Source organism: Peromyscus maniculatus, chromosome X, assembly GCF_049852395.1.
Source record: "Peromyscus maniculatus bairdii isolate BWxNUB_F1_BW_parent chromosome X, HU_Pman_BW_mat_3.1, whole genome shotgun sequence".
NCBI lineage: Eukaryota > Metazoa > Chordata > Mammalia > Rodentia > Cricetidae > Peromyscus > Peromyscus maniculatus.
The window spans coordinates 89,855,325-89,867,839 of record NC_134875.1 but is presented as its reverse complement, the minus strand read 5'-3'; the positions used below and the strand labels follow the sequence as shown (position 1 = coordinate 89,867,839).

At 38.2% G+C, this 12,515-nt stretch overlaps 1 protein-coding gene across 2 annotated transcripts in view; it reads left to right on the top strand.

Moving 5' to 3' along the window:
* Zc3h12b (zinc finger CCCH-type containing 12B) overlaps positions 1-12,515 on the top strand; it is a 198,943-nt gene that overhangs the window by 13,797 nt on the left and 172,631 nt on the right. The gene's annotated exons all lie outside the window — the stretch shown is intronic.

The window sequence follows — 12,515 nt, the reverse complement described above, 5'->3', positions numbered from 1 at the left end:
TTAGCTCTGTTTTTTTTTAATCTAGTGGGATTGCTGAATCTTATAGATCCATTTTTAACTTAGTAAGCAAATTCAATACATTTTTTGGTGGATATATCATTTGATAGTTCATGCAATAGTGGCTAAGGGTTTAACTTTGAATATTAAATGTATAATGAAATCCATTACTTGGTACCTTAATCTAAAAAGAAAGTAAACCTGACTTTGTATAGAGTATATAAAATGTGTCATGAGTTATGTATAAGTAGGTAGTTACTATGGGGAAATAAATAGACATATCTAACATATCAGATAGTTACCCATCCCTGTGGCAAGAACAGCTATAAATCTAGTTAGCAAAAATCATAAATATAGCACACTATTATTAATTATATTTTTCACATTGTAAGAGTTAAGAAACAATACTTATTATTGTCTGCTTGTTGTTTTGTCTTTTTAAAAACGATCATATTAAAAGTATGAAATGATAACACTAGAGTTTCTCTGGTGATTAGTAATGTTGTGAATTTTTTTAGATACTTATTAGCCATTTGTTCTTGGAATAATTGTTCAAGTCATTTGTCTGTACTATAGTGGGCTTGTTTTTTTCTACTCACTTGTGTGAGTTCTTTATTTTGCATACCACTCTCTTACTGAAATACAGGTTTTAAATTTTTCTTCCATTCTATAGGTTACCTCTTAACTATGTTGATAGATTTACTTTTTGTTTTGTTTGCCCCCTTACCCCCAGTTTACTCATTGGGATCTCCTCTTTTTCCCATTACCAAGGTGATCCATACATCCCTCTTAGGGTCCTCTTTGTTTCCTAGTTTCTCTGGAGCTTTGGGTTGTAGTCTGATTATCTTTTGCTTTACATCTAATATCTACTTATGAGTGAGTACATACCATCTTTGTCTTTCTGTGTCTGGGTTACCTCACTCAGGATGATATTTTCTAGTTCTATCCATTTGCCTACAAGTTTCATGATGTCATTGTTTTTTACAGTTGAGTAATACTCCATTATGTGTATGTACTGTATTTTCTTTATTCATCTTTTGGTTGAGGGGCATCTAGGTTGCTTCCAGGTTGTGGCTATTACAAATAATGCTGCTATGAACATAATTGAGGAAGTGTCCTTATGGTATGCTTGAGCATCCCTTGAGTATATGCCCAAGAGTGGTATCATTGGGTCTTGAGGTAGATTGATTCCCAATTTTGAGAAGTCGCCATACTGATTTGCAAAGAGGTTGTACAAGTTTGCACTCCCACCAACAGTGGAGGAGTGTTCCCCTTGTTCCACATCCTCTCCAACATAAGCTGTCATCAGTGTTTTTGATCCTAACCATTTTGACAGGTGTTAGATGGTATCTCAGAGTCGTTTTGATTTGCATTCCCCTGATGACTAAGGATGTTGAGCAATTCCTTAAATGTCTTTTGGGCATTTGGGATTCTTCTGTTGAGAATTCTCTGTTTAGATCTGTAGCTCATTTTTTAATTGGATTGTTTGGTATTTTGCTCTTTAGTTTCTTGAGTTCTTTATACATTTTGGAGATTAGCCCTCTGTCAGAAGTGGGGTTGATGAAGATTTTTTTCCCATTCTGTAGGGTGTTGTTTTATCTTATTTACCATGTCCTTTTCCTTACAGAAGCTTCTCAGTTTCAGGAAGTTCCATTTATTAATTGTTTCTCTCAGTGTCTGTGCTACTGGTGTCATATTTAGGAAATGGTCTCCTGTGCCAATGCTTTCTAGGCTACTTCCTACTTTCTCCTCTATCAGGTTCGGTGTAGGTGGATTTATGTTGAGGTCTTTGATATCAGTTTTGTGCATGGTGATAGATGTTTGCAATCTTCTACATGTTAACATCCAGTTATGGCAGCACCATTTGTTGATACTTTCTTTTTTCCATTGTATAGTTTCGGGTTCTTTGTCAAAATCAGGTGTTCATAGGTGTATGGGTTAATGTCAGGATCTTCAATTCAATTCTGTTGGTCCACATGTCAGTTTTTATGCCAATACCAAGCTGTTTTTATTACTATAGCTCTATAGTAGAGCTTGAAGTCAGGGATGGTGATGCCTCCAGAAGTTGCTTTGTTGTAAAGGATTGTTTTAAATATCCTAGGTTTTCTGTTTTTCCATATGAAGTTGAGTATTGTTCTTTTGAGGTCTGTAAAGAATTGTGTTGAGATTTTCTTATTTAATATTTTTATTTTATAATTAACTTAATTTTACATATCAGCCATGGATTCCCCTGTCCTCCCTCCTCCCACCCCCAGCCACCACCCCCCAATCCACTCCCCATTCCCACCTCCTCCAAGGCAAGGTCTCCCCTAGGGAGTCACCCCAGCCCTGTAGACTCAGCTGAGGCAGGTCCAGTCTCCTCCTCCCTACACCAGGGCTAAGCAAAGTGTCCCAGCATAGGTCCCAGGTCCAAAAAGCCAGCCCATGCACCAAAGACAGGTCCCAGCTCCACTGCCTGAGGTCCTCCCAAACAGTTCAAGCTAATCAACTGTCTCACTTATCTTAGAGGGCCTGGTCCATTTCCATGGGGGCTCCTCAGCCATTGGTTCACAGTTCATGCATTTCCACTAGTTTGAGTATTTGTCCCTGTGCTTTTTCCAATCATGGTCTCAATATCTTTCGCTCATATAATCCCTCCTCTGGATGGATCTAGAAAAAAATCATCCTGAGTGAGGTAACCCAGACTCGGAAAGACAAACATGGTATGTACTCACTCATAAGTGGATACTAGATGTAAAACAAAGGATAACCAGACTGCAGCTCACAATTCCAGGGAGTCTACCTAGTAAAGAGGACCTTAAGAAAGACACAGGGATCACCCAATGACAGAGAAATGGATGAGAGCTACATGAGCAAACTGGGCGGAGGGGAGGTAATGGAGGGCAAGGGTCAGGGGAAAGAGAGCTTAGGGGAGCGGGAGGTCCCAGCTGGATCAGGAGCAAAGTGGGAGAACTGGGAGGAGATACCATGATGAATGAAGACCCCAGGGGAATAGGAAGAAGTAGAGTACTAGAGAGGTCCCCAGAAATCCACAGAGACTCCTCCACTGTAGACTACTGGCAATGGTCGAGAGAGTGCCTGAGCTGACCTGCTCTGGTGAGCGGATGGCTGAACACCCTAAATGTCATGATAGAAATCTCATCCAGTGACTGATGGAAGTGGATGTAGAGATCCATGGCTGAGCCCCAGGTGGAGCTCCAGGAGTCCAATTGTGTTGGGATTTTGATGGGGATTGCATTGAATCTGTAGATTGCTTTTGGTAAGATTGCCATTTTTATTATATTGATCCTACCTATCCATGAGCATGGGAGATCTTTCCATTTTCTGATATCTTCTTCAATTTCTTCCTTCAAAGACTTAAAGTTTTTTGTCATACAGGTCTTTCACTTGTTTGGTTAGTTACTCCAAGATATTTTATATTGTTTGTAGCTATTGTAAAGGGTGATGTTTCTCTGATTTCTTTTCGGCCCATTTATCAGTTGTGTATATGAAGGCTACTACTATTTTTTTTTTAGTTAATCTTGTATCCTGCTCCATTACTGAAGGTGTTTATCAGCTGTATGAGTTCCCTGGTAGAATTTTTGGGGTCACTTATGTAGACTATCATATCATCTGCAAATAGTGAAAGTTTGATTTCTTCCTTTCCATTTTGTATCCCCCTGATCTCCTTTAGTTTTCTTATTGCTCTGGCTAGAACTTCGAGTACTATATTAAATAAGTATGGAGAGAGTGAACAACCTTATCTTGTTCCTGATTTTAGTAGAATCACTTTGAGTTTCTCTCCATTTAATTTGCTGTTGGCTGTTGGTTTACTATAAATTGCCTTTATTATGTTTAAGTATGTTCCTTGTGTTCCTGATGTCTCCAAGACCTTTATCATGAAGGGGTGTTGGATTTTGTCAAAGGCTTTTTCAGCATCTAATGAGATGATCATGTGGTTTTTTTTTTTGTTCAGTTTGTTTATATGATGTATTACATTGACAGATTTTCGTATGTTAAACCATCCTTGCATCTCTGGGATGAAGCCTACTTGATCATGATGGATGATTTTTTTTTATGTGTTCTTAGATTCAGTTTGCCAGTATTTTATTGAGTATTTCTGCATCAATATTCATGAGGGAGGTTGGTCTGTAATTTTCTTTCTTTGTTGCATCTTTGTGTTGTTTACATATCAGGGTAACTGCTGTGTCATAGAAAGAGTTTGGCAATGTTCCTTCTGTTTCTATTGTGTGGAGGAGAATTAGTATTAGCGCTTCTTTGAAATTCTGGTAGAATTCTACACTGAAGAAGCATCAGGCCCTGGGCTTCTTTTAGTTGGGAGACTTTTAATGACTGCTTCTATTTCCATAAGAGCTATAGGTCTATTTAAATTGTTTATCTGGTTTTGATTTAATTTGGATATATGGTACCTATCCAGAAAATTGTCCATTTCTTTTACATTTTCCAATTTTGTGGAGTACAGGTTTTTGAAGTATGACCTGATGATTGTCTTGATTTCATTGTTGTCAGTTATTATGTCTCTCTTTTTGTTTCTGATTTTGTTAATTTGAATATTGTCTCTCAGCCTTTTAGTTAGTTTGGATAAGAGTTTGTCTATCTTGTTGATTTTCTTAAAGAACTAACTCTTTGTTTCATTGTTTCTTTGTACTGTTCTCTTTATTTCTACTTTATTCATTTCAGCCCTCAATATGATTATTCCTGGCATCTACTCCTCCTAGGAGACTTTGCTTCTTTTTCTTCTAGAGCTTTCAGGTGTGCTGCTAAGTTGCTCATGTGAGATTTCTCCATCTTCTTTATGTAGGCATGTAGTTCTATGAGCTTTCCTCTTAGTACTGCTTTCATAATGCCCCATAAGTTTGGATATGTTGAACATTCATTTTCATTGAGTTCTAGTATAAGACCAATTGCTAAACGGTCTTATTAATAAAATTCCAGAGCCAGATATTGGTAGTTTTCTTGGCTGAGGATCTCTAAGTGGTGAGAACATGGCTGGCTTCTTTCTGCTTTTATGATCTCTTGGTTTTAACCCCAATATCTGGCTCTGGATTTATCTTTTTAAAACTTATGTAACATATATTAGGTTTTGAGATTATAATATAATTGTATTATTCTACCTTCACTTTCCTTCCTCCTGCCCTCTCATTTGCAACCATTTGCTCTCTCTCAAATTTGTGCTGTTTTCTTTTATTGTTGTTACATATATGTGTATATTCATAAATATATAAATACAACCTACTCAGTCCATATACTATTACTTGTATGTATATGTTTTCAGGTACTAGATAACTAGTTGTTATGTTCTTGGGGAGAGCTATTTTTCCCATTCTCAGCATGCCTTAGTTGCCTATATTTCTTTGTCTAGGGTTAAAACCTCCTGAGCTTTGTCTCTTCCACATAAGCATGTCTAATGGTATCATCTCGGTTCAGGTCATATTTAGGAAGCCATGTTGTTGCATCTGACATTCCTGTAAGACACAGTCTCACGGGAAACTTCTCTTCTGTCTCTTCAAATCTCTTTGCCACCCTGAGTGTTAGGTGCAGAAGTTGTGTGGTAGATGTGTCAGGTGGGACTGAGCGCCACAATTCTACATTTTGATTGGTTGTGGTTTTCTGTAACCATCTCCACCTGTTGCAAAGAGAAATGTCCTTGATGATAGGTGAGAATGACGCTTATCTGTGGGTATAAGGACAAATATTTAGAATGCAGCTAGAGATTACACTGTTTTTGTAAAGTGGCACTTGTGTGTTTTCTTCCAAGATCCATGAATTTACTAGCCCATGATAGCTGGCTATGCTTACAGTACCAGGCATGATTTCCCTCTTGTTGAATGAGCCTTAAGCCCAATTAGAGACATTGGTTACCACCAAGGTATGTGTGTCACAACTGCATCCTTAGGGTTATGCCATACTTATCATTGTTGTGATTAATAGACATCATAGGTAAGTACTTTCCTCCTTTGGAGATTTTCATGGACTCTCATGTACCATGAAATTCAGCTAGTCCTCAGGGAGGAGGATTTCAGGTCAATTCTTATTCATGGGGGCTCTGGGCCCTAAGTCTGAAGTATATATCTTCAGCACTAAGGATTTACTTTCCACCTCGTGTGTGTGTGTTGGGGGGCAGCCAAGGGCAATAGCAATAGCCTATAAAATTTTGGGAGTATCTTGGACAATGCTGACCAACAATTCAAAAAAAGGAATCCTCATGCTCAGAGGTGGGGATTTTTGTTAGTCTTTGGCTCTTAGAGGGAACATTGTCAATTAAATGGAAATTTTTTTTCGCTTAAACTATGTATGTCTATTTATACACTGACATCCATGTATTATAGGTTTATTTAGGTAGTTTCTTACTATTATTTCACTCCATTCTTCAGTATTTATCTCTTCCCCTCCAGTTTAAGCCCTCCAATTTCCCCCACTTCTCCCTTTGGATCACTTATACCCTGCTATTTTCCTCTCTATTGCTTCCAGCCCTGAAGTAGCCTCTTTTTAATTTCTTGCTTTCTGCAATTACTCCAGGTTATATATGCACATCTGAAGACTTCGAGCTAGTAACTGCAGATGAGAAAGAACATCTGACATTTGTCTTTCTAATTCTGGGTTACCTCCCTCAGTATACTCTTTTTTTAGTTTCATCCCTTTACCAGGAAATTTCATGATTTTGTTTTTCTTTACAGCTGAATATAGTGTATATGAACTGCATTTTCATTATCCATTAATCAGTTGAAAGACATTTAAGTTATTTCCATTTTTTAGCTATTGTTACTAGAATACCTGTGAACATGGCTGAGCAAGTATTTGTGAAGTAAGACGTTGGTTCTTCTGGATATATGCTGAAGAATGGCATAGCTGGGTCATATGGTCCATTTATTTGGAGCTTTTTGAGGATCCTCTACACTGATTTTCAGAGTGTCTGCACCAGTTTGCAATTCCACTGTCAGTGACTGATGGTTCCCTTGACTCCAGATCTTTGCCAGCATTTGTTGTTAATTTTTCAAGAAACCAACTCTGCTTTGTTAATGTTGTCTAGTCTTTTTTATTTCTCTCTTACTCCTTTCATCTTAATTCTTCTTTTATTTAGTTCCTAGAGGTTTTAAAGTTAGGTTGTGAAGATTATTCTTTTGTCTTGCCTGGATGACCAGGAACCAGAGGCAGGACAGCCCAGAGACCCAGGATAGAACCAAATATGACTAGCAAAAAAAAAAAGTTGATGAAATGATTCCTAATTATACTCTGTTTGCTCATAGATTGGTGCCTAGCCCAATTGTTATCAGAGGAGCATCATTCAGCAACTGATGGAAACAGATGCAGAGACTCACAGCCAAAACTAAGTAGAACAAAGGGGATCCCACAGAAGATGTTGGGGAGGACTGTAGGATCCAGAGGGGTCAAGGACACCAGGAGAACATGACCCACAGAATCATCTAAGCAGGGTTCATAGGGGCTCACAGAGACTGAAGCGAAAAACATGGACCCTGTATGGGTCTGTGCTAGGTCCTCTGCATATACCTTATGATTGTGTAATTTGGTGTTCTTGTGGGACTCCCAAAAATGGGAGTTATGGTGCAGGGTGTCTCTGACACTTTTGCCTGTACTTGGGACCCTTTTCCTCCTACTGGGTTGCCTCTTCTAGCCTTGATATGAGGGATTGTGCACAGTCTCGTTGTAATTCGTTATGCCATGTTCAGTGAATATCCCTGGGAGGACTGTTCTTTTATTTTTGAAGGAAAATGGAGGAAGAGTTGATCTGGGGGAGAGAGGAGGTAGGGAGAAGGACTTGGAGGAGTAGAGAGAGGAAGGAGAAACTGTGGTCAGGATGTAATGTATGTGAAAGAATAAAAATTAAAAAAATAATTAGCTATTTATTACTACAAACTTCCTGCTTGATTCTAATTTTCCTGCATACCATAATTTTGTTATGTTGTATTTTGTTACCCCCAAGATATCTTGTTTTTTTTTTTTTTGCTTGATTTATTCTTTGACCTTTGGTTTGTTCAAAAGCATGCTGTCCAGCTCTGTACTCCCAGCACTCAGGAAGCTGGAAGGAGGATTGCTGTGAGTTTGATGCTAGCTTGGGCTATAGAGTTAGACTCTTTTTCAAAACAAAACAAAAATATTTTATATAATTCCCATATTTTGAATTCACTAAATTTTCTTCAGCTACTGATTTCTAATGTTATTGTGTTGTGGTTGCAAGCTAGGTGTGGTGGTACATACCTATAAATCTCTGCATTCTGGAGAATCACACAAGAACTCGAGGCTAGTCTGAACTAGGCCATGAATTTGAAGCCAGCATTGGATACATATCAAGATTTTGTCTCAAAATAACAAAACAAACAAATGAACAACAAAAAACTCTGAAGTATTATGATTAGAAAGATAACTTGATATGATTTCACTGTCTTTACATTTTCTTCTTGCTTAAGTCCTTTATGATTCAATGAGATTTTTCTAGATGTTGTTCTATGTATATTTGAGAAGAATATCTATTTGGATGTTGAGTGGAATATTGTATACATATTTATTAGGTCAGTTAGCTTATGCTATTATTCAATGACTCTGTGTTTGTCCTCAGGGAGAATAAGTATCTTACTACTGGGGGCATATGTATATATATATATATATCTTTTAGTTTCAGTTAGTTCAGAGTGCTGCTCAAATTTCTCTGTTCTCATTTTAATTTCCTATTTAGTTTATATAACACATTTGAAGAGTAGTTGTGAAGTTTTCCTTTCTGGTCTTACATTGTGGTTTTTGCTGCTTTCAATTGTTTTATATATTTTAAACTCCACTATTGGGTGCATATATATTTATAATTGTTATTTATTACTTTAGAATTGACCCAGTTTTTATTAGTATAGAATGTTCTCTTCTCTTCTGACATTTTTAGCCTTAAAGACTATTTTATATGGAGTAAATGTAGTCACTCCTATTCATATTTGATAACCATTTCGTGAGTCTCTTGGCAACAGCCTGGACTGTTTAAGAATTTCCCTGGGACCCCTTTGGCCAACAACTCAATTAGATGTAACCCCTGTCCTAGTACAGGAAGTTTCATGTGGTGACAAGAGAAGACCAGTTGGACTCTGTCTCCTTCATTATTTGGAGACTTCATTAGAATTGCCTTTATTTATTTTAGGAAGTTTCTACTGCACTAGGTTTCCATACAACCCCTCAAATGCCCCTCAATTCCAGCTGTCTCCCCTACATTCTCTCCCTCAACCTCATTTCCCCTCCCCACTTGATCCTGCTGCCCCACCCCAGCCCCAGTACACCCATAAAACCTATTCTATTTCTTTCTGCTCAGAAGAGCCATATGCCCCACTGGTACCTTCTGCTACACCTAAACTCTCTGGGTCTAGGCATTGTAGCTTGGTTAATATTTAATTAACATCCTATACCCACATAACATATTTTTCATTCTGTGTCTGTGTCACCTCACTTAGGATGATTTTTTTCTAGTTCCATCCATGGGCCTGCAAATTTGTAATAGCTGAATAATACTCCATTGTGTAAATATATCACATTTTCTTTATCCATTCTTCTGTTGAGGGGGATCTAGATTGTTTTCAGTTTCTGATTATTAAAAATAAATCTACTATGAACATAGTTGAGCAAGTGTCCTTGTGGTATGATTGAGCATCCTTTGGGTGTATGTCCAAGAGTGGTATGGCTGGGTCTTGTGGTAAGTTGATTCCCAGTTTTCAGAGAAACCGCAACACTGACTTTCAAAGTGGCTGTACAAGTTTGCACTGCTGCCAACAATGGAGTGTTCCCCTTGCTTCCATCCTGTCATTTGTTTTATACATCTTAGCCATTCTGACAGGAGTAAGGTGAAATTTCAAAGTAGTTTTGATTTGTATTTCCCTGATAGTTAAGGATGTTTAACATGTTAAATGTTTCTCAGCATTTTGTAGCCAGAAAGTGTTCCTGTGTCCCACTCGGTCTGCAGCCACTCAGACCCAAGTAAACACACACAGAGGCTTATATTAATTAAAACTGCTCATCCGTTAACTCAGGCTTACTACTGACTAGCTCTTACACTTAAACTCAGCCCATTTCTGTTAATCTATATGTTGCCACATGTTCTATGGCTTTACCTGTGTGCCATTACATGCTGCTCCCTGGACAGAGGGCTGGCATCTCTTCCTCAGTTCTGTTTTTCTTTCCCAGAATTCTCTTTGTCTGCTTATTCTGCCTATACTTCCTGCCTGGCTACTGGCCAATCAGCATTTTATTTATCAACCAGTCAGAGCAACACATTCACAGCATACAGAACATCCCATAGCAGCCATTTAAATTTCCCTCTATTAAGAATTCTCTGTTTAAGCCAGGCAGCAGTGGTACATGCCTTTAATCCCAGCACTCAGGAGGCAGAGGCAGGTCTCTGTTTACATCTGTACCTCATTTAGGTATTTCACATTTAACAGTTTGGTTATGATGTATGCCAGTGTCAAGTTCTGTAGATTCGTTTTGTTGAATTTCTTAGTCTGGAGGCCCATTTATTTTTCTGTATTTGTGATGTTTTACCCAGTATTTTATCAAATAAGTTGTGTTCCTCCTTCTCTTTCCTTGTTTTATCTCTTAATATGTATAAATACCTCATAGTATCCTACACATCCTTTACAGTTTCTTCATTCTTTTTCATATGTATTCTTTTTTGTTCCTCTGCATTATAATTTCAAGCTACCTGTCTTCAAGTTTTATAACCCAATTTTCTGGTTTATCAAGGCTGCTGTTGAAGCTCTCCAGGGAGTTTTTCAGTTTACATATTTTATTCTTTAACTTGGATTTTATATTACCTATCACTTTGTTTAATATCTTTATTTTGTGTATATGTAATTTTTTTATCTTGATACCTTTGTGCCAGTTATTTTGAGTCATTTGTCAGATAATTTATATGCCTTCTATAGCATCAAGTTTGGGGAATGCATTTCAGGCTTTGTGTGGGCCACATTTCTTAGTTCCATCTCATAACCTTCCTGTTTGAGAAAATGTTCACTTCTCTATATTTCTACTTTATACAGAAGAAGGCTTTCACCAGTTATCCTTAGGTTAGAGATTCTGGGGGCTTCTCAGACTTCTGGATTGGATGTGTGGATTACTCATTATAAAGATTTATTAATTTTTTTTATTTTTACAATATTTTGCTCCCTCTGGTGTCTGTCTTTGATATTGCACTTTTGGAGCTTTTTTTTTTTTTTTTTTTTTTTTTTACTAAATTTGTTTGTTTATTTTACATCTGGATCACAGTTTCCCCTCCCTCCTCTCCTCCTATTCCTTATCCCCCACCTGTCCTCTGCCACCCCCAATTCACTCCTCCTCTGTTTCTATTCAGAAAAGGGCAGGCCTCCCGTGGGTGTCAACAAAGCATGGCATATCAAGTTGAGATAGGATTAAGCTCCTCCCTTCATATTAAGGCTTCATAAGGCAACCCAGTATGAGGAATAGGTTTCCAAAAGCATCAGGGACAGGCCCCGCTTCCACTGCTAGGAATCCCACAAGTAGAGCTACACAACTGTCATATGTATGTAGAGGGCCTAGGTTGGTCCCATGCGGGCTCCTTAGCTGTCGGTTCAGTGTCTGTGAGCTCCTATGAGCCCATGTTAGTTGTCTCTGTGGGTTTTCTTGTGATGACCTTGACCCCCTTGGCTCATACAATCCTTCCTCCCTCTGTTCAACAGGATTCCCTGAGCTCAGCCCAGTGCTTGGCTGTGGATCTCTGCATCTGTTTCCATCAGTCACTGGATGAAAGCTCTCTGATGACAACTGGGGTAGTTACTAATCTGATCACAGGAAGATGGCATGTTCAGGCTACCTGTCCACTGTTGATAGGAGTCTCAGCTAGGGTCATCGTTGTAGATTTGTGGGGGTTTCCCTTGCACCAGGTTTCTACCTGACCCCAAAAGGCCCTGTTGAGTCAATACATTTCTTTCATTACTTTCCTCATCCATCCCACCCCCAACCTGATCTTTCATGTTCCCATCCCCACCTTCCCCCAGTTTACCCAGGATATCTCTTCTATTTCCCCTTCCCAGGGAAATCTATGTGTCACTCTTTGGGCACTCCTTGTTACCTAGTCTCTCTGGGGCTGTGGACTATAGCATGGTTATCTTTTACTTTACAGCTAATATCCACTTATGAGTGAGTACATACCATGTTTGTCTTTCTGGATCTGGGTTACCTCACTCAAGATGATTGATTTTCTAGTTCCATCCATTTGACTTTGAATTTCCTGATGTCATTCTTTTTAACAGCTGAGTAATACTCCATTGTTTAACTGTACCACATTTTCTTTATCCATTCCTCAGTTGAGGGTCATCTAGGTTGTTTCCAGGTTCTGGCTATAATGAATAGCAAGAGCAGCTGTATTTTTAGCTGAAATTATATTCTCTCTCATAAATACATATGTGTGTGTATATGTATATAGTCCTGGAAATGGAAACAACATAAAGTCCTTCAATAGAAGAATGGATAATTAAAATATTGTACATATATACACAATGTAATACTATTTA